This window comes from Lissotriton vulgaris, chromosome 8 (assembly GCF_964263255.1).
Source record: "Lissotriton vulgaris chromosome 8, aLisVul1.2, whole genome shotgun sequence".
Lineage (NCBI taxonomy): Eukaryota > Metazoa > Chordata > Amphibia > Caudata > Salamandridae > Lissotriton > Lissotriton vulgaris.
The window spans coordinates 201,776,627-201,802,114 of record NC_141696.1 but is presented as its reverse complement, the minus strand read 5'-3'; the positions used below and the strand labels follow the sequence as shown (position 1 = coordinate 201,802,114).

At 43.9% G+C, this 25,488-nt stretch overlaps 1 pseudogene; it reads left to right on the top strand.

The window, feature by feature from the left end:
- Positions 1–25,488, top strand: part of LOC147696870 (dipeptidyl peptidase 1-like) — a 159,900-nt pseudogene that overhangs the window by 61,591 nt on the left and 72,821 nt on the right.

Here is a 25,488-nt window from a genome sequence, read left to right as displayed (position 1 = left end):
TTGGTGCTCTGTACCCGAAATTCCACCTTTACTGGTATTTACCTTTTATTTCCCCACTGTAAAATTCAACAGGGGTCACTTGCCGAAATTTACCTGGTGAAAATTGCGTTGATGTGATAATGACCAAAACAGTAGTTTGCACAGGGATCTGAAAAGAACAACCCACTGGTAAAGAGGCCCGTTATTCCAGCACACACCACAAACGTATTTGTCTCTTGTTGGCTCTGTGAATAATGTTTATCACTGAGCTATGTGGACCTTGAGGCGCAACAGAGGTTAGGCGAGAATGTTTTCAGACAGATTACTGACGTCATCAAGGAGACAGCCAGTGAAGTCGTTTGGTGCCAACACATTTTTCGCCGTTTCTCTACTCATACTTTCCCTTAGCTGCGCCAGGCTCCGTTATCTGAGAATTTATAGCTAAAGTTAATGCATCAAAGTGCCTCATGTTTGTGCGGTATTACTTTTTTTTGGGGGGGGCTCATTCATTAAAAAATGCATTTGGAGAAATGGGTGAAGTGTTTAGGACATCAGAGTGCTCTCACCTGGTAGGTAGGTCGCTGGATCGAGGGGGTTCACACTTCAGGGGTCCCTCTTCTGTGCTTGGTCCCGTGTTGCAGCCTTCTTTGCTCCTGCACATGCCCTTCATGCACAGCCTACACAGAGGCACTCAGGGGTATGAGCCGTTCTCAGCAGCCAATCCTATGTCCTGCAATGATAAGGCTGATGAACCTCCGCCAATCAGCGCCGGGACAGTTTTGATGTCCCAATCCAAGCCCGTTCTTGCCACAGCGCTTAAAGAAAGCTGTGGTCCGGCCTAAGTGTGAGTGTGTTCAAACAATGGGAGAAGGGAGTAGGGTTCCGCACATATGTTGCACTGGTTCTCGGGGCTGCAGAGAGTTAATTTACACACTTCGCACATTACCTTTTCCACGTTTCCAAGACGTGCGTGGCTCCCCTGGCAAGTTCTAATGGTGCACAGTTTGGGAACCACTGGCCTAGGTGTTTGGCTGGACAAATACTTTAAATTCGACCACCAAGCAAAATGCTGGCAGAGGCCTGCTATGGCGTTCTCAGACTACTGCGGAAAATCCTACCCCTCCTTCCCATGAGAGGAAGAAGAATCATGGTCCAGGCCTTGGTCCTCTCCCGATTGGACTATGGGAACTACCTTTATATGGGAGTTCCTGACTCACTGAAAAGGAAACTCCAAGTCATCCAAATCTGTGCTGCTCGGCTACTGCTTGGTATGCCCAAAACTCAGTTGGCTGAGCCAGCCTTGAAGACCTTACATTGGCTTCCAGTCCAAGATAGAATAAAGTTCAAATCTCTTTGCATTGTCCACAAAACCTTATGGGGGAAGGGCCCATCAATCAATGAGTCTCTCATCACATTCTACCACCCAATGAAATGTCTACGGTTGAATAATTTAAATTTGGCCTTAATCCCAAAAGTTAAAGGAGTGGGATGTGGAGGAAAGTCCTTCACGTACAACGTAGCCAGCCTCTGGAATACTCTTCCTGTACATCTTCGGTCAGAGTCTAGTCATCTCCCTTTTCAAAAGCACCTCAAAACCTCGCTTTTCCAAAATGCCTCTCTCTGAACCACTTGGCTCCTCTCTGTCTTGCTGCTGGCGCTGGGATGCCTTCAGGTAGATATGCGCTGAATAAATGCTGTGTAATAATAATAGTAATAGTAATAATAATAATAATAATAATAATAATAATAATAATAATAATAATAATAACTGAGTGTCAACTCGTGCGTAAACCTAGGAATTAAAGTTAATACTTAATGGGAACTGATTAACTAGTACAACAGACCTCTTGGCTGACCTCAATATGGTTGTATTGTGCTTCTGAAAATTGTCTACGAACAGCAAAAGAAAGGAACATGATTTGTTTTTACATGTAGTGAGTGCCTCAAGTCATACTTTTTAAGTGCTATAAATAAGAGGTACTACTCTGTGCTTCATGTATAAAAGAATAAGTGCGGTGCCCCAATGTTTTGCTCAGCAGCCTCGGAATGGTGGTAGTGAATTTTGGCGCGCTGAATACCAAGACTGCGTGGTTTTGATTCCACCTCGTTCCTCTGCCAGATCCACCCTGCCCCTTTATATCAATCTCCAGGTTCCCATTTTCTTCCGTTGCCAAGTCTTTCTGTCTTTTTTTCTTCCTCCTTTCACTCTTGTGTGTTTTCACTGTATTGCTCCGAGTCAAAATCTGATGGAGAAAAATAAGTGCTAGTCCCCAAAAATAAGTGCTGCAACTAGAGGCTCAAATTTAGCATTCACTCTACTATTACCTCATTTTATATCACTTGATGTTATGATTTCTGAAAGATTGGGGGCCTGAGTTGCCCTTTTCCTTATTCAAACGTATAACCTGTAGATCATGGTAGGTGTCTATATCGAGCATTTAAATAATGCGCCATCTTGTTTTCTGGTGGTGCGGCCAAGAACTACTTTCATCACAAAGTGGAGCAGCCAAAAACCAGTGATCACAAGCAAAACTGTCCATCTGTCAGACACTAGCCCTAATGTGGTTTTGACGATTGGGTTAAACCTTGCATGGAATGCAAATGACAGATTTTCAAGAAATATAGGTTTTGCAAGAAGTTCCACTGCAGAAATTCACATGGTGAGATATTTTGTAGGATTAGGAAAAACAAACATAAAATGCAGATATAAGGCCCAACCTTCACATATGGCTGATGTTAGGTATGATGGGATCTTCTACATATGAGAGGTCCTGGGAGGAGACTCCACAGGTTTGTGGTCCCTCCAGTATGGGGTGAGAGGTGTGAGCAGTAGGAGAGGGGCTTGGTGCAGTCGTTAGTGTTTTAAAAATTGCATCTATGCTTGTTAGGTAGGAAATCTCCAGCCAAACCCTTGCATGTATGACCCTAGACTTGTGAAAATATTGGAATATTATCTAGGCCACCTGTCTTGTAACATTGCCCTGTTTGAGGAAATGCCTACCAGAAGTGTGAAGTTTATGAAAGTTCCTCCTAAACACCTGGCCAGCCAATCAGAAGCAAAAATGTGAACCTCCCACTAATAACACATTAGTTGTTCATCGATAGAAAATAATACTCCTAAATCCTGCAGTGCTCTGGGTCTCTAAAATTTGAATACTGTGTCCCCTATTGGGAGAACCAGATATTTCTTCAGAGCTGTTGAAAGTTTCACAGCTTGTATGAATGTATTTTCTTTTCTTTGTGCAAATTCACCTGATGGCATTAGTGTGTAATATTTTTATGACAGCGTTTCCCTGAATATGTGAGCCAAAAATATAATAATAACTCCATCAAGATTTGGGGGTAAGAATTTAAAGTTATAAGGGAAGGCTAAGTCAGTGGTAAGGTTAGTTTAGACAATCAAAAGACCAATAGAGTTAGAGGTGGAGTGGACTAGTTTTGTTGTTTTGTACACTCATGAGCACCCTACTTTTGCTTTGGGTGGAGGCAGACGATACATATTTTGCACTCGAGATTTTTTTATAAAATGTGTTTTCTGAATATGTAAATATTGTTTTATGCTAGATTCATGGTGCAACATATGTCCTGAGGATGGTCTTGTGGATTTACCGCTTATGAGACCGAAACGTCGACGCAACAACACTTCTTTTGTGTATATAATTGCCAGTGAATGTTTTTTGAACTGCATTTATACAAATGAATTAATTGCAATATATGGCTAAGTGTTTATATTGCCCATATATTTCTGTGCAAAAGGTGTCAGACACTACTGTATATGTTGTAAATAATGAGGCAGTAGTCATTTGGTTGCCATACATGATGTGATTTATGGATCAATACCCTATGTTCTGTCATGAAAAGATATTTGAAAATGCTTTGAGATTAAGTCTGAGATAAAAAACAACTGTTTTGATAAAAAATTTCGAGTTTTGTGGAATTATGTTCACTGATGTGACAAATTCAAAACGTAAAACCAAGTTAAACGAATCCTCAAGGATCCCTTATGTCCTGTTATTGAATATACCCAGTTCCTTGGGGAATAGTGGGTTGCCCTAATGTTGTGTTGGATTAGCTGAAAAATTGTATCCTCTTTATCTTTCCTGGTGGGGCAGCTTAGATACTATCAAGATAATGTTATTCCCTGTCATACTTTATATTATCTCTAATATAGCAATTGCTACACCCTCTAAATTCTTTAAGAAAACCAATTCCATACTTTCTTCTTTTCTTGGGGGCAGTAAAAGAGCTTGCATGTCTTTACTAAAGCTCATGCGCCCAAAACTAGAATGGGGAGTACATTTTCCAGATTTGTCTAAATATCACAAAGCATTTCTGCTACGTCTATGCTCCAAATGGACCTCAGATTCTTCATTGGCTCCCCCACTCTGGGTATCACTTGAACAATCTTACCTACTTCCTTTCTCTTTCCAAGACGATTTGTCTTTTGCCCATAAACCTTAACATTTATCTACTCACATTTTTAAACACTGGAGTAAAGTATTAGAATCGATTTTACCATATCTGCCTATAGATTCCGAAACGAATATTAAATCTACTCTATGGCATAATAGATTAATACTGATTTAAGGTAAAGATTTCTATTGGAAAACCTGGAGACAAAAAGGCCTAATTTGTGTGATTCAATTATTCGAAAAAAATACTGTGATGTCTTTTTCTCATGCTCGCCTTCTATTTTACCTCCCTACCTCTTCTTGGAACAAATATTAACTATTACAGAGCGCTTTATGTCTCACTTTTGCCCAATTCACTTCATCTCCTCTTCATATACCCTACACCATCAATCAATTCCACAATCTCCTCAACACAAACCCTAAGGCCTCCACTATATATTCTTATTTACGCATGTCCAGTATCACTAGAGACAAAACTAATGTAGAATTGACCTGGGAACAGGATTTTGATAGGGAATGGTCCATTCTAAAATGGAATAAAATCTGGACTAAAGTCAGGACAACTTCCAGAGCAGCTAACACAATTCAGACACTCTTTTTTATATATAATAGACTTCTTCTCTCTCCCATGACATGAACAGTGATACATCGGATGTTTGTTGGTCTTGCTCCTCAACACATGCTGACTAAAAAACATTTATTTTTTACACCTCCTTTTGTTCATGATTTTTGGAAATATGTTTGTAATCAGATTACTTTAATATTTGATTTTATAGCTCCTTTTTCCTTTACTAATATTTTTCTAGGCACTCTATTGTATAATTGGGGCAATTGTACCTCAAATATATGAATTTTGGAATTATTTATAGCAGTAGCGTGTCAACACATCACTAAGCATTGGAAAGATCCCTCTAAACAATATTTTCAAGCCTGGTTGTACACAGTCTGTCATAATCACAGATTAGACATAGTTTATGTACATCTTGCTTCTCTTGTTATGAAACGCTTATTGCTATGGCCCCGTCCCAAAGTTCCTTGATATTAGTGCAAAACGTTCTTTCATGCGTACTCCCAAGGAACAAGATGTTTTAAAGCCCCCTTGACATTCCGAATTGTATAATTATAAATATTTACATTTGGCTAACAGATATTTATGGTTATACGTTTGTACATGCTACCAATCTTTGTTTATCATTATGTGTCTTCCTTGTGATTGATATTATAACCACAGTTCCTTTGTATGACATTATGTTGTATTACTCACTTTAATAAACATACCTTTTTTTTAAACTTAAAAATAATAAAATAAAACCAGAAGTAGGAATAGTAATCCTTATGAGACCTCTGGAAACCTGCCATATTCTCAGTAAACTTGTTTTTGCTCCCCCAAGAAAGATACTGAGAGAGTGGGAACTAGAATACCTGTTTCACACTAAGGTCGTAGAAATGAGTGAGCCAACATATTAACAGAGAGAGATGAACCAAGAGTAAGACTTGGCTGTAAGAGCCCAGCATGAGCTGAACAATGGGAACATTTGGCAAATAAATCATGCAATAGATATTATATAAAAATATGCTAAAGTGTTGTGAAAGTTAAATAAAGGATATTTCTTTGACAAGCGTTTCACCTTAGTGCATTAGATTTTTGTACAGAACACATCTTCATGTATTTCAAGGTTCTCATATGTAGTAATGGAAAGAATAAGATGAATGATAAAATAATATAATTGCCTGGAATCACACAATTTGATGAAGTGGGCAAGTCTGGATTGAGCCCAGGTTTTCTCGTCTCACACTGTGTAAATCAGCCACTAGATTAGTATCTTTTCTTGCACCTGTTTTTTTGCTTTTCTTTTTGCTTGTCATTTTAAACTCACACAGAAAATCCAAAAAACAAACATTGCAGTAGTCTTGTTCAAATGATAAAAAATGCTTAGCAATATTATCTCAACATAGGGATGCATCAGACAGTGGTTCATACATAACATTATTATATCATTATTCAGGCTAGATTGAGTTTTTAGGAAATGTGCACATATTTGGACACAATGACTCCTAGGGTACAGCATCCGGCGTCTAGTCGCTGCCTGCATCCGGGTTGTCAACGTTGAATATTTCTTGCACCTGTTTGACACCATAGGTTAATGGTTTGTCTTTCATTCTCGGTGCATGAGATTAGAGTGTTGGAAAGCAGCAGAAGCCACAAGAAAGATCAGTGCATTTTAGCCTTGAGGGCTCAGAAGTAATTTGTGCTGAACCAGAATCTAGCATCTGGCTTGAACTTTTAGTGGCTTACCCACCTCTATTCTTAGTTCTAGGTATTCTGTGCCTGAAATAAGCCTAGATGCTGCTGCTAGTGTGATACTGGTTTTGTATGTGAGGATTTCTTAGGTCGCACGGCTGATGACCTCTTGTACCCCTGCTGCATGTTAGGGGATATTGCATTGCTCCAAAATGGCTCAGCTGTGTGTGTGTGTGTGGGGGGGCGTCTATGTGTGTGTCTGTGTGTGCAGATTTTGTCCATGTTCTGTGCATGGGAGGGAAGCTTGCTTTGTTTCTGGTGAGATAGGTATGTATTCTATGGTTATGAAGGAAGCGTGTACTCCTGGCTAGCACTGTACCTGTTTTGTATGTGGAAATCTTGCAATACATGGGAGTCAAGCTTGCACTTATTTACCCCAGTATTGTTCCTTACATTTCCACCAAATCTGAAATCCTGCTTGTCCGCAGTATCTAAGTGAGGCGTTAAATGGTGCTGCACAGTGCTACACTTTTTCCATGTCTTTGAGTAAAGCTTGCAGTGGTTCTGCAATACCACACTTGCTCCATGTCTTTGAAGCAAGCTTGTATTGGCCCTGAGTACCACACTTGTTCCATGTCCGTGAAGGAAACTTGCACTGGTCCTGCAGTACCACACTAGGTCAGTGTCTTTCAATGAAAAATCGTGATGTTCTTGAGCAGTGTTGTATGTTTTATGCATGTGAGCCATGGACTCCCTGTGCTCCTGCTCCCTATGCTGTATCTATTTTTGGTCTGACCAAAAGACTGTTTAAGCTGTCTCACCAGTCTCATATTTTCGCAAAAATCATACCTAGTCTTGTTTACCCAAAATGGACTTTGGGTAATCCCACTTCAGCTATTCATCAGACAGTGTGTCATTCACATACTAGTTCAGCACTTTAGAAAAGCATATATTCAATTGGGTAGTGGCTCAGCCCTCTTCAGCCATTGGCTTTGTTGCCAGAGATTGGCTCTGCCTAGTAGACAAACTCTGGTCTTTAGACTATCAGGCAGTCTGTATAATAGTATTTTGCCTACCTAATCTGTGTTACTCTGCATCCAGAGGAGTCCACCCCGTGGAGGTATTTTATTTCAGTTTATCCCCCAGCATGTCATGCAAGGGCAAACTAGTGCTAATTGAGTGATGAGGATACCAGCAGCTGCCTTGCATTGCTGCTGGACCACAACTTTCTTATGCAGAGTGCCAAGCGTAACATTCTGCAAGCTTCAAAACCATGTCACCATCTTCAAACTCTATTCTGCATACACTGGATACAATTTTACTGTTTCAAGAAGGCAGACCAGTGTGAAGATTTACTTTTAAATGTTTTAATGAAACACACACCCTCCATATTTAGGGGCCCATTAGGATCGCGGACGGACTTGCGTCTGTCCGCAACCCCAGTGTAGGAGGGAACCTCCGCATGGCCTGCGGAGTTCCCTCCTGTGAAATTAGGATGTGACCGCCACCCTGGCGGTCACATCCTCTATTTTTACCATTGCGGCGGGTGCGGCTTCAAGCTGCACCCGGCGCAATGGTAAAAATGCATACATTGCATTTGTATGTAGAAAGCGGCAGGCACCGTGCGGTGCCTGCCGATTTCTGCATACAAATGCAGGGGGGTACCTTAGGTACCCCCCATGTGAACCCCTCACCCCCCCTTCACCAAGGGGCGCCGCAACGGGCCCCTGCAGTGAAGTTCCACATACTTTTCCACGGCGGAAAACCCGCCGCGGAAAAGCATTTTATAAAACCCATCCTAATATGGCTGGCGGTGTCTGAGAGACACCGCCACCATATTAGAGCTTTTCCGCCACGGTTGTAAGCCAACCGCGGCGGAAAAGCAGCGGACTGAAACCAGGACCCACCAGCCAGCCTAATGTGGCGGTGGGTCTTTGGTGGGTCTGCAGCGGATTTTCCGCATCCTGCGGGCCGGCGGTGGCTTCCGCCAGCCCAGAGGATGCAGAAAATCTGCTATCCTAATGAGCCCCTTAGTTCGAATTCTTTAGATTTTATTTATTATAGAGTATGCATGTACTACAAAAAAAACTACCACCTTGCTTTTTAGAAAGTAAGTGGGACTTTTTTGATGCCAAGAATCTTCCCTGCAGAAACTCTCAAAGATCATACTCAGTCTGCAGTGCTGGGCCAAGTGTGGTTATAGGAGATTAGTTAACCTCATTGGGCATTCAGGCTTCAGTGTAGCTAAATTCAATAATGTTTATATTGTACTAATGTCCGATGCACCACATCCTCAACCTGTGCCTCTTATGCCACCATCAATCCAAACTCTGCCCCTTCCTAGTGAGCCATGTATACTGTGTGTGAGCATTGTACTTGCATGAGTACAGGATAGCCGCCATATTTAGTGAGTGCATTCTGAGTAGTGTGCCTTTGGCAATGCAGGACTAATATTGTATTTTGTGAATACAGGGTAAGTGACCTACACGTTGAAAGTTGTGCCTGTGTGAGTGCAGAATGAGATATATGCCTGTGTGAATGCAGCCTGAGTGATTTTGTGGTAGTGTTATTAGTGTTGGGGTCATTATAGAATGTCAAGAGATTGTCAAGCTTTTGATGGATGACTTTAAGAAATACACAGCCGAATTTGAATATTATTGTGACCTCCACTGATAGACTTTGATAATCTTATAAAATTGGCATAACATGTTTGAATTTCTTTTTCTCTGTAATTAATCCTGCTGTAGGGTGAAATACTGCTTTAATGGGCTCACTGTAACTGTAACATGCGTGTCAACTGTACTTTGACACCTGTGTCCAGACCTCTCTATGCAGGTTGAATATCCTATGGAAATTCTTGGGGCATTTCTTTTATTTCCAATATATTTTTGCCTGTTTCGACCATTTGACTCCAGCTGTAGAGAGATGATGCAAACCAGTTAAACCTTACAGCGAAGGCAAATTCTGCGATATCTATCTTTAGTAGTATTCACAATCATTTGTCAAACACTGCCGACAGATCTAATAAGATAAGCCTGCACGTTTTTCCTTCCTTCGGTGGATCTCGCCGAGCACATTCAGTGTTGCTGTGCTGAATCCTTCTCTGGATCTTCAGAAGGACATTGACAGTTAAGGATTTATTGAATTACTAGTGGCCCGCCCCAGCGTTGCCTGGGGTAGAAGGGGGCTGCATTTCAGGTTTGCGTGCTCTCCCTCCCAGGCCCCCGCCCGCCACAACATTGTCTGTGTCCCGGACAATGTTGTGGCGGACGGGGGCCGGGGCAGGAGAGCACGCAAACCTGAAATACTGGCTTCCCCTACCCCCGCCTGCCCTGACATTCCCCAGCAGCCCGTGCCCCGCCCGCCCCGACCCTGGCTGCCACGGATTCTTACCTTGCCTCTGCTGCTCACACCGCCGGTCCATATTTCTTCGCTCCGCCGCTCTGCCACTCACCACCTGTCCGCCGCCGCTCCTCCCCGCGCCATATCCACCTCTCCGCTCCGCCGCTGGCCTCACTTCGCCGCTCCTCCCCTGTGCGCCATATCCAGCGCTCCTGGGACGCTGCTCCTCCCCTGCTCCTGACGTGACGACGCACAGTCGCGGCCGGCGCTACTTTGGGGGAACTACTTTTTGTAAAAATGTAACTTTTTATATAACGTTTATTTTTAACAATTTTAAAGCCTATGACCATCTACACACCCTGCCGATTTCAACGGTGTATCAGGTGTGTAGATTGGCGCTGTGGTTCCCGAGTTTACCTTGCCTAAAGGTGCAAGTTCTCTATTTATAATAGTAGTTTAGATAAGATCACATTTCTCAGTGATTTCGTGATTTCTTTATTGTTGGTGTTATCCATCCAGATTTCAGTTAACTCAGGTATGTGCCTTGTTTTAGAACCTTATTGGTAATACCCTGCCAGCATTGAGGTATGAGAAAGAGAGAATTTGCTTTTATGACATTTGCTGCAATTGGATCGCAGGAATACTTTCAAGCAAAGTTATTTTATTCGTTTTTGGAGGTCTTCATAATTGAGAGGATTCCCATGGTTCTGGGTTTTGAGCATGATGACTGTTGTCCAGGAGTACGCAGATTCTCTGGTTTTTCAAACTTCAGTATCTGCCCAAAAACCTTTTATCCCTCCTTTGCACTGAACCACCAATTGGAAAAAAACTGCAAAATTCAGTAGATCTTTGACCATGTGACACATTTCTCAGCAAGGGGGGGCATTAAGAACACAAAATGTAATTTCATTCTTGAGATCGCCTTTAAAGTGTATTTATGTATGTTTGCCAATTTTATTTTGTGTTCCTGCGAGTGAAGTGAGGGTCCACACGCTCTAGCTAGACTTAAAGGATAAAGGTAGTGTCAGGGGAAGTCTTTCTATAATATAACCTTTTTCAAGGAGAACAAAATTGCGTATTTGGCTTTTCATGCTTATATCTGTTGCAATAAAGTTTTTTCCTACGCTTTTATGTGCTTAGGATCTTCTGTTTTGTTTTCATTTGTGTGCTTTTTGCAGTTCTTTTGCTCACAGTCTAATGTTTGACTTTTAACTGAGGTGTTAGCTGTGAATTCACTGCCCTGTTGGATCTCCTTTTCTCAATTTATGTGTGAGTTTATACTTTCATTATAGAAAGTATATTTCAATCATTGTTTGGTTCATGTTGATGAAGACAATTTGTCTCACTAAAATCTTTCGAAATTCTTGCCTTGTTTGGTCTAAAATGTGTACTTTATTTTAGATGTTCAAAACCTGCACCAGTGATGCAAGTATGTGCGGGATTCTCAAGTATGCCCTACTCATGGGATTGGAGAAATGTTAATGGTATTAACTATGTCAGTCCTGTTCAAAACAAAGGTATGCCTGAATATTTCATTTTGACACAGAGACAGAACAACACTTACCATTACGCATTTAAACCAATGTATAAATTATTTGTTTAGCTAACACCAACAGGCTTGAACCTTCATAAACAAACCATCCTTTGATTAACGTCCACATTTTTATTGAAAGCATGCTGTATATCAATTTGTATTGCATCATATAATTATGTGCCACCAGAATTACACAATGTTACAAAAAATAAAAAAATATTGTCTTAACTTACCCTTCTTGATGAAAAAGATTAGTTATCTGTTCTAGAAACAGGCAGTAAAGGCTCCTCCTTCCTTGTTGATCAAATAATGAAGCTGGTCATTTGAACAGTTCGCATTAGTGTCACACTGGCATAATAGCCTGAGTTGTTCCTCTTCCTCCAATACTTTGGACAAACATTGATATCCTGGTATATACCTCAACACTGAAATCGTGCAACTCCATGAATAAAGGTGTGGGGTGTTGCCTGGAGGTCACTTTCTATAGGAGTGCTCCTAGGATCATCCCAAGATTTGGTCTTTCACCTTGTTTCAGACCGTTATATGCAAGCACTGGTAGAGCATCAGGCTGAGGATTGAACCGGGTGCGACACCTGACTTTACAGCAGGGGAACAGGGTTTATCAAAGCATCCGAACAGTTTTCATAAACCAGCGTTACCGGAAATACAAGACTGAATGTGGTCCCTTCTCTTGAAGAATTCTGGTTCTCTTTCTGCTGGATAGGTAACAAGGCAGTAGATATGCTTGCTTTATTGTGCATGGTTAATTAAAACCTTTACAATATCAAAGAAAGAAAATTCAATTTATAAAAAAAAAAAAAAAACATAAATCAGATTTAAACATGTTAAAACCAAAGATTCCTCCCATTAAACAAACAAAAATACGTAGTAAGGTGGCAGTAACACGATTAAAAAAGGCTAACATATTATTGAATGATCTATTTATCCTGGAAAAAAGATTTTTTTTAAAGTACTAAACTACCTCCCTTGTGGCCAAAAGAAGATAAAATAATGCCATCATACAAAAGAAAGTGGTTACGTTGTAATAACAGATCAAAATGTCCCTATTGTATGATCTGTGTTGGTCGTTGTAAGGGAGGTTTAGAGATGTCGCTCTGGACGTTCGTCCTCTGGGGTACCATTGAGCTCGTCCTTTTGAACATTTACTGTGCTACTCAATTTGTTCGGTTCTTTCAGAATTTTGAAGCAAGCCTCAGCTGTTTCAAGAAATGTTACCATTTGGCAACTCAGTTGGATGTCATCCCCTCTGAAGCAGGCTAGCACTGCTTGTCTGCAGGACCGTATCTTACGGCTGTTGAAAAGTGGTCGCAGGAGGGCGCATCGATTTTGGTGAGCTTGGCACAGGTAGTGATCAAATGGACTATATTTTCCTTGCCGTTACCACAGAGTCGACATGTTGTTGGTAAATGTGGCTGTAACCATGGAGGTAGGTGGGCCACTGACGGCAGTAGCCCTGAGCGATATTTCAAGAATTTCTCCTTTATTTTTTGGGTAAAACCCATCTGTAGGTATGTTTGAGGCAAAGGGGCAGTGTATGATTGGAATGTGAGGCAACCATGGGCCCGCTCTGTTAGGGCGGCTTTGTCTCTCAGCAATGATTCATTGCGGACTGTCTTACTGACCATCTTTTTGAAGACTGCTGTTGAGCATGGAAGTAGCCAGAGTTGCTGCAGGCCAAGATCCTCAATGGCTGCCTCCAGGTACCGCCTTGCAGGGCATGTTTCTTTGTTTTGAAGTTCCTTCCAGAGAAGAGCATTTAAGGTTTTCGGGTCTCCTCGGCTTAATTTATGCCAAGTTTTTATGTAGGCTCCCTTGCGTGCCAGCTCTTCTTTTTGTAACCCGAACTCTAGTCTCATTTGGGAAGGCGATGAATACCTTGGGAGGCCAAAAATCATACGTAGCGCTTTTGCCACTGTTCGGTCTAATAAAGGAGGGTCCCTCCCTCTCATGGCTTCACTACCGTAAGTAATGGCTGGGATTAGCTTTGCCTGTATAACCTTTATGAGAGGATGTAAGCTAGGACCAGAGACTGTGTTTTTTAAGTTTCTGAGTGCCACCGCAGCGATTAATCCTCTCCTTTTTTTATTGCTTCGCGTTGAGGTAAGTAATTGCCCTTATGGTCAATGATGACCCCCAAGTATCGATATTCGGAGACCTTTTCTAGCTTTCTAGATGACAAGAGCCAGTTACGTGTTGCTTTCTTCTCGGAGAGGTTGATGCACATACCTTTTGATTTTTCGCGATTGATGTTAAGCCTATTGGCAGCAGAGTATCTTGAGGTGATGTCCAACAGCCGCTGGAGGCCAAGCGGGTCTGGCTGATGAGTAGCAGGTCGTCTGCATAGAATAAGTTTGAGATCTGAAAGCCCCCTAGCTTTGGGGCGTGGGAGTTGCATTCGTTCAGTAGTGTAGATAAGTCTCCCATAAAAAGATTAAAAAGCATTGGGGCAAGTACACAGCCCTGTTTTACCCCTGTGTATGTTGGAATCTTTCTTGTAAGATAGTCGCCTGTGCCCAGCCTAACTTGAACCCATGTATCGCTATGAAGGAGAATTAATTGATTTAAAAGCAGCGGGGAATGTTCAACTTATGTAGCTTTTCCCACAGAAGGTTTCTATCGACATGGTTGAAAGCCGAGCTATAATCAATGTAACACAGGTAGAGTGGACGATTCGCTTCCTGGGCTGCATCAATTAATAAAGAAAGGGCTAGGATATTAGAGTTAGTTCCCATGCCTTTGCAAAAACCTGTTTGGTTGTATGGAATTGCTGAAGCCTCAGCTGCCCAGGATGTCAGTTCCTCTAGAAGCAGACCCGCAAAATATTTTGCTTCGTTATCAAGCAGAGCCACTATCCGATAATTCTTTGGGTCGCTTTGGTCTCTCTTTTTAAAGATGGGTGAAATAATGGCTCCCCACCATGATGATGGAATTGATGATGTTTGCAAAATCTTGACAAACATTGGTTTAAGGGCAGCCGCCCAAAAGTCAGGATCTTGCTTAAACAATATGGGGTATCCCATTGGGTTCCGGGGCCCCCTCGCGTGTTCCCTTTGAAATTCTTTTGCAGATCAGATCGCACTTAATTATAATTGTCTCGTCAAGTTGCTTGGCCTCGTGGCGGTCATAGCTGAGTGTTGAACAATCCTCAGTATGTTTTATGAGTTTAGGCGATCCTTGGATGTTAATATCTGTACCCTTGAAGTGCGTGCTAAGAAAAGTTATCCAGTCTTCTTCTGAGACAAAGGAATTGACGCCTTGAATCCGCGCCTTAGACAAGTTGTTGATCTTTTTCCAAAAGTGGGCGCTATTGTTTGATTTAGCGTCATATAAGAGTTTGGCCCACAAGGACTCTTCTGCTTCTCACTTAAGATGCCAGACCAGCCTCATGCGATCCTGTTTTAACAACCTCAGTTCATCCTTGGCAGCAGGGTCTATCCTTACCCTTCGTAATTTTTGGCCGATGAGAGTTTTTAGATTTTTTAGGTGAGCATTGTATTTAAGGGCGTGACTGTAGTGCTAAATTTGATTGGGAGCATTGCCCCCTCCTTCGAGCTGTGTTTTCCTCTGTATTTTTCCCATGTTTTTGCGTAATGTTTCTGCGAATTTTTCCCAGCTGGTAATTAGGTCTGTTGTTTCGTTATGGGTTTCGCCAAGTACTTGTTTGGTGTAGAGCAATAGGCCCGGAGGATCATCTGTTCTGCACTTTAAGCGCATATCATTTGCTGCATAAACTAGTTTGTGCCCGATGGCTCGCGCTTGTCTGTGCGCAATAAAAGCCTCTAGTGCCACTTCCTGTGGTAAATGGTCACTGTAGTCAACTGTGCCAATGTGAAAATCAGATGTTGCTTGAAACAAACTGCCAGAGAGGAAAGTGAAATCGATTGTTGAACTGGTCGTTGTGTTATAAAATGTTGCTGCTTGGGGCTGATCCCCTGGGAATCTCCCATTAAGCGCTCGAAGACCAAGTTCTTCAAGAGTTATTAAAAGTCGCTGAGCTGCTTTTGTGCTTCTTCCCCCTGAAGAGATGTCCTGAGGGTATTGTTCCAATGGAAATTGGTCCTCGCCGGTCTGACTTCAGTAACCGGTTTATTGAGCATGTTCTGGTTGAAGTCGCCGCTAACAATCAGATTATTTGTATTCTCTGCGGTTAGTAGCTTGGTGAGCTCTTCTTTCAGTTGCACGGCCCCCTTCTTTTTCCCTCGGGGATGTAGGTAAAGGTTTATTAGAATTATCTCCTCCGTCTTTCCCTGACCATGAATAGAGATTCATAATACTTGCAATACATTCGGAGAGTCTAGGTTGTATTGAAGCGGCTCTACCTTCCGCGTACATTTAATGAACTGTATATGGCGAGGCCTCCTTTTTTGTGGCCAAATCTTGCAGATTGGGTGGGAGGGATAAAATTCATGGCAAAGCCTGGAGTAGAGGTGGGGAGTCTGACCAAGTTTCTTGCAGTGCTATGATGTCGAAGCTTTGCATGTAAACTTTTAGTTATGAATCCGCGAGCTTATCCCCAATGCCGTTGATGTTCCAGAAGCAGAATCTGAAGTTTTTGAAGGACTTCCCAGTTACAGAATTATCATGTCAGTGTTTTTCCGACTTGTTATTTATTGTCCCGGACAGCCATGTCCAGTCCGGATTGGTTTGCTCTTCCGCTGCAAGTTTCCTTCTGACGCCGAATTCTTTTCGTTCTGAGCCGTTCGGGGTTGTGCTGCGAGCCCTTCGCAGTACTGAGAATGAGTGAGGGTCATGGTTGGCCTGGTTTTGTGCATTCCAATGTAGGAAATCACGTGCCAAGAAATCTGGGTATCTTGGTTTAACAAATGGGCGAAGTATTATGCCCCAGCTATTAAGCTTCGCTTGTTCATTGAGCACGCTCTCGGCCAACTCTGTAGTGGCCCATATTGTCTTGGTAACTTCCACCCCTCGATGTTCCGGTGAGACTATAAATTCTACTGAGTCCAAGTCGTTGGAAGATATGTTTGTTAAGCTATCTATGGAGTTTAGCAAGTGTAGAATGTTACCCCTGTTTAGGATGTTGAAAGTGCCCCTTGATGTGTATTCCGGGATTAGTAATATTGAGGGGTTGCTGAGATGTGTCTTTGACCTGTTAAGACCACTCTGTGGGTTTGCGGGGGTGGTCTCAACCCTGATGGGTTCCTCTACTTGCATTCTCTGGTCATCGGCCTTTGGTTGTTCAGCTCCTATTAGATCCTGGTTTGGATGGTTTCCTACTGATGTGACATCTCGAGGCTGATCTTCTTGTGCCCCGTTGCCTGCGTTGGGAGGTGTTTTTTGTTTCTTGTGGTGCTCTGGTCACTGGTAGATTCTTCCCCACATTTGTCCAGGTCCTTGCTGTTGTCAGGATTTGTGACTTCTGCGCTGCTCCTCAGGACTGGGCCGTCAGCTTTTTTTGTAGTCGTCATGTTAGAAGAAAGTGTTTTCCGACTCTTTTCCTTTGGACCCTATGCCAATGATCCTGGTTGGGGAAGGGACATGCGTCCAATTCCGTATCTGTCTCAGGACTCTTTGGAGCTGACTTGTTCGGATTTGGGTCTGAGTGCAAAATACTAACTTGGTTAATCCTAGCTTTACCATCACCCAAAGCCCATTGCTTTGACTTGCGGCCCTTCCTCTTTTGTTTTCTGCCCCGCTTTGGGGAGCGACCCTGATTCCGTGGGCCTTCGTTTAGGTTCGGATCCAGAGTGTGCACTGGGTCACTGTTTGCTAATATTGGAGTGGATCCTCCCTGGGTGTGTCCTTTTGCTCTTAGGAACCCTGCATTTTCCTTATCCCTTGTCACCTTTTCATTTTTTGATTGGGGGGGAGGCCACTCGGATGATGTCAGGATTCCCCGGTTGATTGTTTCCCTTCCACAATTATTCCTCTCAAGTTGAGCCGTTGGTGAGCTGTTTTTAACTGACTCCTTCATTCCTATCAGGAGGTTGCTCATTGCTTCAGGGAGTGTGGCCAGCTTATCCACAATTGCTATGCCAGGGCAGTTTGATTGAATGAGTGCTGTCTCCTCTTGCGCCCTTTTGGCCAGACTGTTCAGTTCGGCTAGCTTATTGTCGATGTTGGAGACAAAGACTGATAGTGAGTGCATGACTGATAACTGTCCATTTTATTCGATTGGTATTGTATGGCATTGACAGACAGTTGCATTGTGTGCAAGAGAGATTCCCATATGTCTAACTTAGCTTGTGGTGTTGGGGCCGTGGTGCTTAATTGTGTGGCAGTTCGTTTTGGGCTTGTTGCAGCTTCTTTTAGGCTTGTTGCAGCTTCTTTTGGGGGTGAGTGAGACGGTGAAGTGTACAAGGTAACCAATTCTTCCCACTCTTCTTGCGTGGGATACGAGGCCTCTGGGACCAAAGCTTTTGGTGGAATGGGGTCTGAGCAGACCAACTCAGGAAGGTTAGCTCGAGGAGGGGTTTGGGGACACTCGAACTGAGCCGGGTGATGGACTTGTGCCTGAGCTAAGAGCGGCTCTGGAGCCGAGGAGAAATTCCCGGCGGGCGACTGCCCCTTTATTTTGTTATCTTGGGCTGCGATTGTCCCTGTGCCTTTGCAAGGTTCTGGTTGCTCTTGATTAAGATTTTGTGATGAGGATGTGTTTTTCTCTAACTTAAGGTCCCGTGGTAGACCTCGGGAACCTTCCCATGCATTTGTTACCGGACCTGAGATCCACAAATTCAAATTACTTGGTGAGCTGGCTACTGAAAGCGCAGTTGCTGGAGCTTCTGATTCGTCGCATCTGCTGGGCACCTTAGAAGTCATTTGAATCCCAGGAGTTTCCTCAGAGTCTCTGGCGATGTTGAGCCAGTCTTCTGGGGAGCATTTTACTCCCTGTGGGGTGATGATGTCTTTCTGGGTACTGTCTGTTATTGGACCTGTGGTACTGGCACTCCGGGTGGAGATTTTCTGCTTGCTCAGCAGTGCCGTTATTTTTAAATTCTGAGCCTGGGCCGGGGTTAGGCCCGGGTCAGGATCGAGGACAGGGCCCCACTCCCTAGTGGTCTTCGGCAAGGTCACCCCTCTGTGATACTCACTGCAGGTTCCACTGTAATTTTCCTTCTTTGTAGTATCTGGACACTCGCTGTCGACACTTTGCTCTTCTTCTCCTCCTTCTTCTTCTCCATTTTTGCTGTCTTCGCCGACCATCGCCTCTGGAGGGGTTTTCTCATCACCCCTCTCATTGGCTCTTTCATTTGCTCTGTCTGGGTCTCTTGTACTGAGGCGTAGTAAACCGGTAATATCGGAGTTGGCAGGTTGTTGGGCTGCTGGGTGTTCAAGCAAAGAACCGAGCCAGCGTCCTTTATGAATGAAAATTTTGTGTAAATTTTTGGTTGGAAGCTTGACCCTTTATGATTTCACGAAAAGTGAGGGCTAGGGTGGCCTGGAAGAAAGGGGGTCAGGGGGATCAGCCGCTCATTTCCACCACCTTCTTTTTCGCCTTCCACCGCCCCTTTCTTCGGTTCTTCTTTGCCAGCACTCATAGAGTCTATATTTAATTTCTTGTTGGCTTTATTTGCTCTCCTAGATCTTTTAGTAGGGTTCAGGGGCCCTTGAGGATCCCTTGATCTCCTGGATCTCATAGTGATCTTCTTCTCTTGTCTTGTCTTATTGTCTCCCTTCCTATGTTCCTGCTCCCAGTTGTTTCTTCTTTTCCTTTCTTTTCCTTTCTACCTTTTTGTTTCTCCTTGCTGGTCTTTTTCCTTTTGCTTTGCCCTCGCCCATACAGCAGCACCCTTGTGGTGGTGGAAATAGTAGTGGTTCCTTTGAGCCCTTTGAGCACAGCGTCCCAAAATTCCCGTGTCTAGTCTGGTGGAGACCGGTGGTAAGGGAAGGGATAATCGGTTGCCGTGGGTTAATGGGGCTGGATCCTGACCTAAGTGCTGTGGTATTAAGGTTGTGTGGCTGCTTTCCTCTGTTGCCTAGGCTCAAGCCGCCGGATTCAAGCCTCTTATGTGCGCCTTCATGTGCCTTCATGTGCCTTTTATGGTACGACTCGTGGTGTATCCCGCTCTTCCGCTTGCTCTTACTCTGCTGCTTCTGTGGGAACCAGCTTCAGCCTTCGAGCCGACCCTCTGCCCTTACCCTGCCTTGCCTTGGTGATTACTCCTCCCCCATTCCTTCCTGGGGCCACCGCTCCAATCCAACCAGCTACGGCCGACCAGGCAAGGCAAGGCAACAAGGCAGTTAAAGCAGCAAGACGGCAGGGCGCCGAGGCAGGCTACAGGCAGGCTGGCAGGTGGCAGATTCACTCCCGTGGAAGAACAATGGGGGGGGGAGGGACCAATCTCCCCCGCTCACTCACTCGCTCGCTCTCTGCCCACCTCACGAAGGTGAGAGCAAGGGTGGGGAAAAAAAAAATTGCTGTTGCCCACCTGACTCGCTCGGCACTTTTTTCCACTCTGCTCCAGCCTCCGCTCGGCTCACCTGCCTCCGTCTGTCGAGACTGAATTGCGGAGATCTCCTTCCTTATTCTTCCCGGCTGCGGTGCGACCGCGGTTCCTCTGTCCCCCATTCTGGCTGACAGCTGCAGCTGGAGGGGCCACAGAGCTTGAGGCTTGAGGAGCGGCTGGGCAGCGTCCTTGATCCTCGCTTGCTTGCCTGCTTGCTCGCACACACAGAACGGCGGCCTGGGAAGCCTGGGAAGCACGGAAACCCCAGACTGGACTCTGATCGTAACAAAGCAGTACTTTGTGGCGTCCTGAAGCTCCTCGAACACCTCCAGTGTGTCTTTTTTACATCTCTTGGCCCGATTCTTCCACCTTTCACTCAAGAATTTCCCCTGAATCACCAGGAATCTTGCACAATCAAATGTCAGCCATTCTGAATTCCACTAGCACAACTTTGAATCAACATGCGTGTCTGGCGTGCAACATGAGTACCACCCCTATCCTCCCCAGCTCTTCGCTGCAACCACCAGTGATGATCCCGTAGGCACCGCTTCTGTTACAGCCTCCAACACCTGACTTGAAACCTGAGAATCAAGCTCTTAGGTGGTGAGTGGGAGAGTGATTGGGAGAATACAATGTGTACAAATGTGCTTCAGACTGTCTGACAATGAAATGAAATGTAAACCACTTTCATACGACACTTAACACAGATTTTATGATCCAGTCGGGCGAAAAGCATATCACTATAAGAGAGGAGTCTGCACAGCTTATGTACTTGAAGGTAAAATACACCCTAGCTACTGAATGAATGTGCCCTGGTAATCTAATTAGTTTGATTTATCTAGATAATCTTATCTATTTATAGTTGGCTCTCCAGAAAAGGAGAACATTTTGAACATGACCATATATGTTTCAAACATGCAGCTTAAAACCGAACATATAGTTTCTGGCACAGTAAATTAATATGATAAATTGTGTAATCCATATATGTTTTCCATGTTTGACTCGAACAATTGTTGTGACCTGACCACTTCTCCTTTAAACTTAACCTTTACAGTTGGACACCATGTCTGGGGTTCCCGATCAATTGTTCAACCCATTTCAATCTTCTCATTGTGATGCATTTGGCATACTTTGAACATATTTCTAGCGGCATATCTAGCCCAATACATAGGGAAATATGCAACAGGAAAAGTTCAGGTTTTCCATGATCATGGACATGTAGCATGACTGAATGTGTTAGGGTTATGTGTGTCATTGTGAGAGGTTGGAGCTACAATCGTCTTAGTCATCTTTCCTTTCTCCTGTTGGTTTTTGAGCCGGCCTTGCAAAACCCGAATTATGTAGCTCAGCTTAACAGATCCTCATTTAGGTTAAGTCCTCTTCTGTCCTACAGCCCCTTCTACAATGGGCATGAATTCTGTGTTTCAAGAAGAAATTAACTGGGGAGGAAGACTACCAGTTTCGAGGAAATTACCCTGGTACAGATGACCAATTGTTATGTATAAATCTGCCTCTACTACATGCAACTGTATCTATTGAAGTTGCCTCAGTACATACATTTGCATCACCTCCCTCGTCTTCCCCCAGTGGCAGGTCTTTCACTTGAACTTGATGTCTGCAGGATACACCTAAAAATAAAGGGAAACATACAGAAGTGACCCAGAAAATAGAATTGACACGACTGCAGGAGTACAAATTGATTCTGCCAGCGACATTGACCCTGAGCTCTGCCTTTTCTTCAAGAGTGCCAGCATGGCATTTCCCACATATCAGTATTACCCTGACCTTAGGTTATCACCCAATAGTGAAGTTGGACCCTTCATAGGATAAAATGACTTTGCCAGCTGTGTTTTAATATGATCATTGGAGTTTGAGCACAGGGTCATAAAATATCTACACCATGAATAACTGGATTCAAACCCAGTAACACACTGCTACGACTTAGCAACATGTGTTAACAAAAGCTGTTACCTACTGCTGCTACTTTATAAAGGAATTTCTGAATTCCGGATGGCTTATTGATGATCTTGAGAGATCTTCACAGAGGGAATTGGGTCCAGGTTATTAGAGATTTGCAAGGGTCACTAACTCACAAGATATTGGTAGGGAATGGCCTCAGACAGGGGTGCGTCTTGGCACCCCTGTTATTTTCAATCTTTCTGGCAGATCTCCCTGCGACACTTGAAGTAGAAAGAAGCGCAAGCCCTAGAATGAGCGGGCATAAAGTGCCTTGTCTTCTATATGCTGATGACCTAGTTATCCTGGACCAAACAGAAATAGGACTTCAAAGGAAACTAAATGTTTTTAAAAGCTATTGTGATAGGAAAACTCTGACTGTAAATATGGAAAAAACTAAGGTTTTATGTTTTGGAAAGAGTAAGAAGAACTTTAATTGGTTTTTGGGTAATGATAAACTTGAGGCAGTCAAGGAATATAGATATCTAGGCCTCTGGTTTGGTAGTGCGCTAAAATGGCGCACCCATTTGGAGGCCCAAAGAGCCAAAGCTTTTTCATCCACATGTGGGTTGAAAAGGTTTAACAAAGAATATGGTGACATGACTCATAAACCAATGTTAAAGGCATTTGGAGCAATGATTCCCCCCCAAGTATTGTATAGGGCTGATGTTTTATACTTGAGCGGTAAACATGAGTGGGACCAGGAAGAGGGAAAAATCTTAAAAATGCTATTGTCCTTACCGAACTGTACTATGGTTCAAGCAATAAGAATAGAGCTAGAGCTAACCTCATGGACCGTACAATCCCAAATGGCCCTGGTAAGATTTTGGAAGCGCCAAGACCCAGGAGTGACACTAAAGGTCTCACAATGGTGTAGAGATGAGATCCAAATAAGTAATCTTGTCTGGGCAAAGGATGTGAGTAAAACTCTCCAGAAAGTAACAGGGTGTCTTAATGTGAAATTTTCCCAGGACGCTTTGTTAGACGATTTTACTAAGAAAGCTCTTAGGGAACAAGGCCAGTCTCTTTCCAGGGCGCAGGACTTAGTTTATATGTCAGAGAAAAAATCAGTCCAGTGGTAAAAAAAGTCATGGGTTAACGATGGCTGGTTCCCGTATTTGGACATATTGCCCAACCAAGTTCTGAGATATGAAATTCTTAGAACCCGGGCTGGGGTTAACCCTTGGAAGATAGATGGAAAATTAAAGTCTGCTCTGATTGGCCCAGAAGGTAACTGTAACTGTGGGCGTGGCCTAAGACATGATATGCTGCATATTTTACTTGATTGTTTATTTGTACACGATATAAGGAAATTGTTTTTACGTCCTATATTCCTATCACATAAGATAACCTCACGTGCCCAGGCGATCTGCCTACTTACCGATATGCTCACGTTAGAAATTGCAATTGGACTGGGTACATTTTTGAAGGGTTTAAAAGAATTTGGAAGGGAGATTTTGAAGGAGGGGCACTGATTTTTGTAAGTTATTTTAAAGTTTTTATAAAATGCAAATTTTTAATTTTATTCTTTAGCGATTATGAGATTTCTGTAAAAATAGGGTGCATTGTATGCTGTGTTCTGAGGGCGCCACCCTCTTTTAACTTTCTAATAACAAGCATTGAATTTGATCTATTTTAGATGTTGTAGAATTTTGTCTGTTCGTACTCCTCTTGATCCTGATTGTGTGTGTTCTGTACTGTTTAAAAGACCATGGTCTAAATAAACAAGTTTTTCTCTCTCTCTCTCTCTCTCTCTCTCTCTCTCTCTCTCTCTCTCTCTCTCTCTCTCAGTCTGCCAGAGAATCTAGGGTTAGGGATCTGACTTATCTCAATACAAAGAGTTCCACACTATAGCTAAAAAACTCTTTGTTTGAAGGTACAAACTTTGTATATCTCTTGGAACTCCTAATCCAATTTGGCAAAGACAGGTCATGAAATTTCAGGGGTGGGGGGCTTAAATCCGGGATTTGCATGTTCTGTTGTGGGGCGGTGTAGCATGAATTGCATCGCTACTCCATGACTCGCAATTTGGCTTCCGCCCCCGTCATTCGACGGAATCTGCGCTTCTCATGGCGGTCGAAGCATTACGACAGGGTGTGGATGAGGGCCAAACCATGGCTTTGATCCTACTTGATCTAAGCGCGGCATTCGACACTGTAGCACATTCCATCTTGCTACAGTGTCTGAATGAAGGAGGGGTTTCAGGAGAAGCGCTTGGCTGGATCAGGTCCTTCCTGTCTGACAGGTGCTTTCAGGTCCGATTGGGTGACTGTTACTCGAAGGAGATTGGGCTGGGCCAGGGCGTGCCTAAGGGCTCGTCCCTGAGCTCAACCCTATTTAATATCTATGTCTCCCCCCTAGCAGCCATTGTGGAAGGATACGGTCTACGCCTGGTGTCTTATGCCGATGATACGCAGCTGGTCATCTCCCTATCGCGTGCACCCGGCCTTGCAGCGGACATCTTCAGGGATTGCATGCAAGACCTGGCAACCTGGATGTCCGCAAACTGTTTAAAGTTGAACGGCAGCAAGACCGAGGTGCTCGTGGTGGGGGGAGGGCCGTCTGCTTGGTCGTCGGCGTGGGTGAAGTCCCCGTCCCCTGCCGGGAGGCCAGGAACCTCGGTGTGTGGCTGGATATGGATCTTGCCTTTGGCCCCCAGCTCAGCCGGGTGACGGGGGTGTGTTTTGGTGTTCTGAGAGCCTTAAGGAAAGTATTAGACCTCCTCCCTATTGCTGCTCGAAGGACGCTGGTGCACGCCCTGGTCACCTCGCGACTTGACTATGGGAACTTGTTATATCTGGCGGCCACGGGCAGGGTCATGGGCCGCCTGAAAGTGCTCCAAAATGCCGCGGCGCGGCTCGTACTCAGGCTCCCCAGGAGGTCACCCTCTAAACCAGCTCTCCAAGCCCTCCACTGGCTCCCTGTAGAGAAGAGGGTGGAGTTCAAAGCCCTTTCCACATGCCACCGCATTCTGAGCGGCAAAGCTCCTGCTCCGCTCCAGAGTCTGGTGACCTGCTATGAGCCCACACGCAATCTACGGTCCTCGCAGACTGGACTGCTAAAGGTTCCCAGAGTAAGGAAGGCGCGCATGGGAGGAAGATCTTTTAGATACCTCGCTCCCAGATGCTGGAATGCCCTGCCTTTAGAACTGCGACTGGAACCATCTGAGATCCTGTTCAGGAAGAAACTTAAAACTCACCTGTTTAGCAGGCAGCTTTCTGTGGGAGGGGGGGGGGGGCAGCCACTCCACTTATCATAGCGCGGGGACACGCCAGTGGCGTAACCAGGCGCTCTACAAATGCCCAAATAAATAAATTGTGAACACATTTGTGCTTGCACACAACATGGACTTACAGTGTCACATTTTAATAGATTGTTTATATTTTATTGGAATTAGGGGGCAGTTGATAGTGTCCTTCTTAATTAAATATGTTGTACAGATGACACAAGGGGGAGGAGCACACTACTTCTCATACCAGCACAGTTGCCCCCATTGTATCCTGGTAAATGCAGTACGCTACTATGCTTACTTTCAAAGTTGCTGTAGTTCATCACCAAAGTTGGTACAGGTAGTGGTTATTTCTAGACACATGTTTC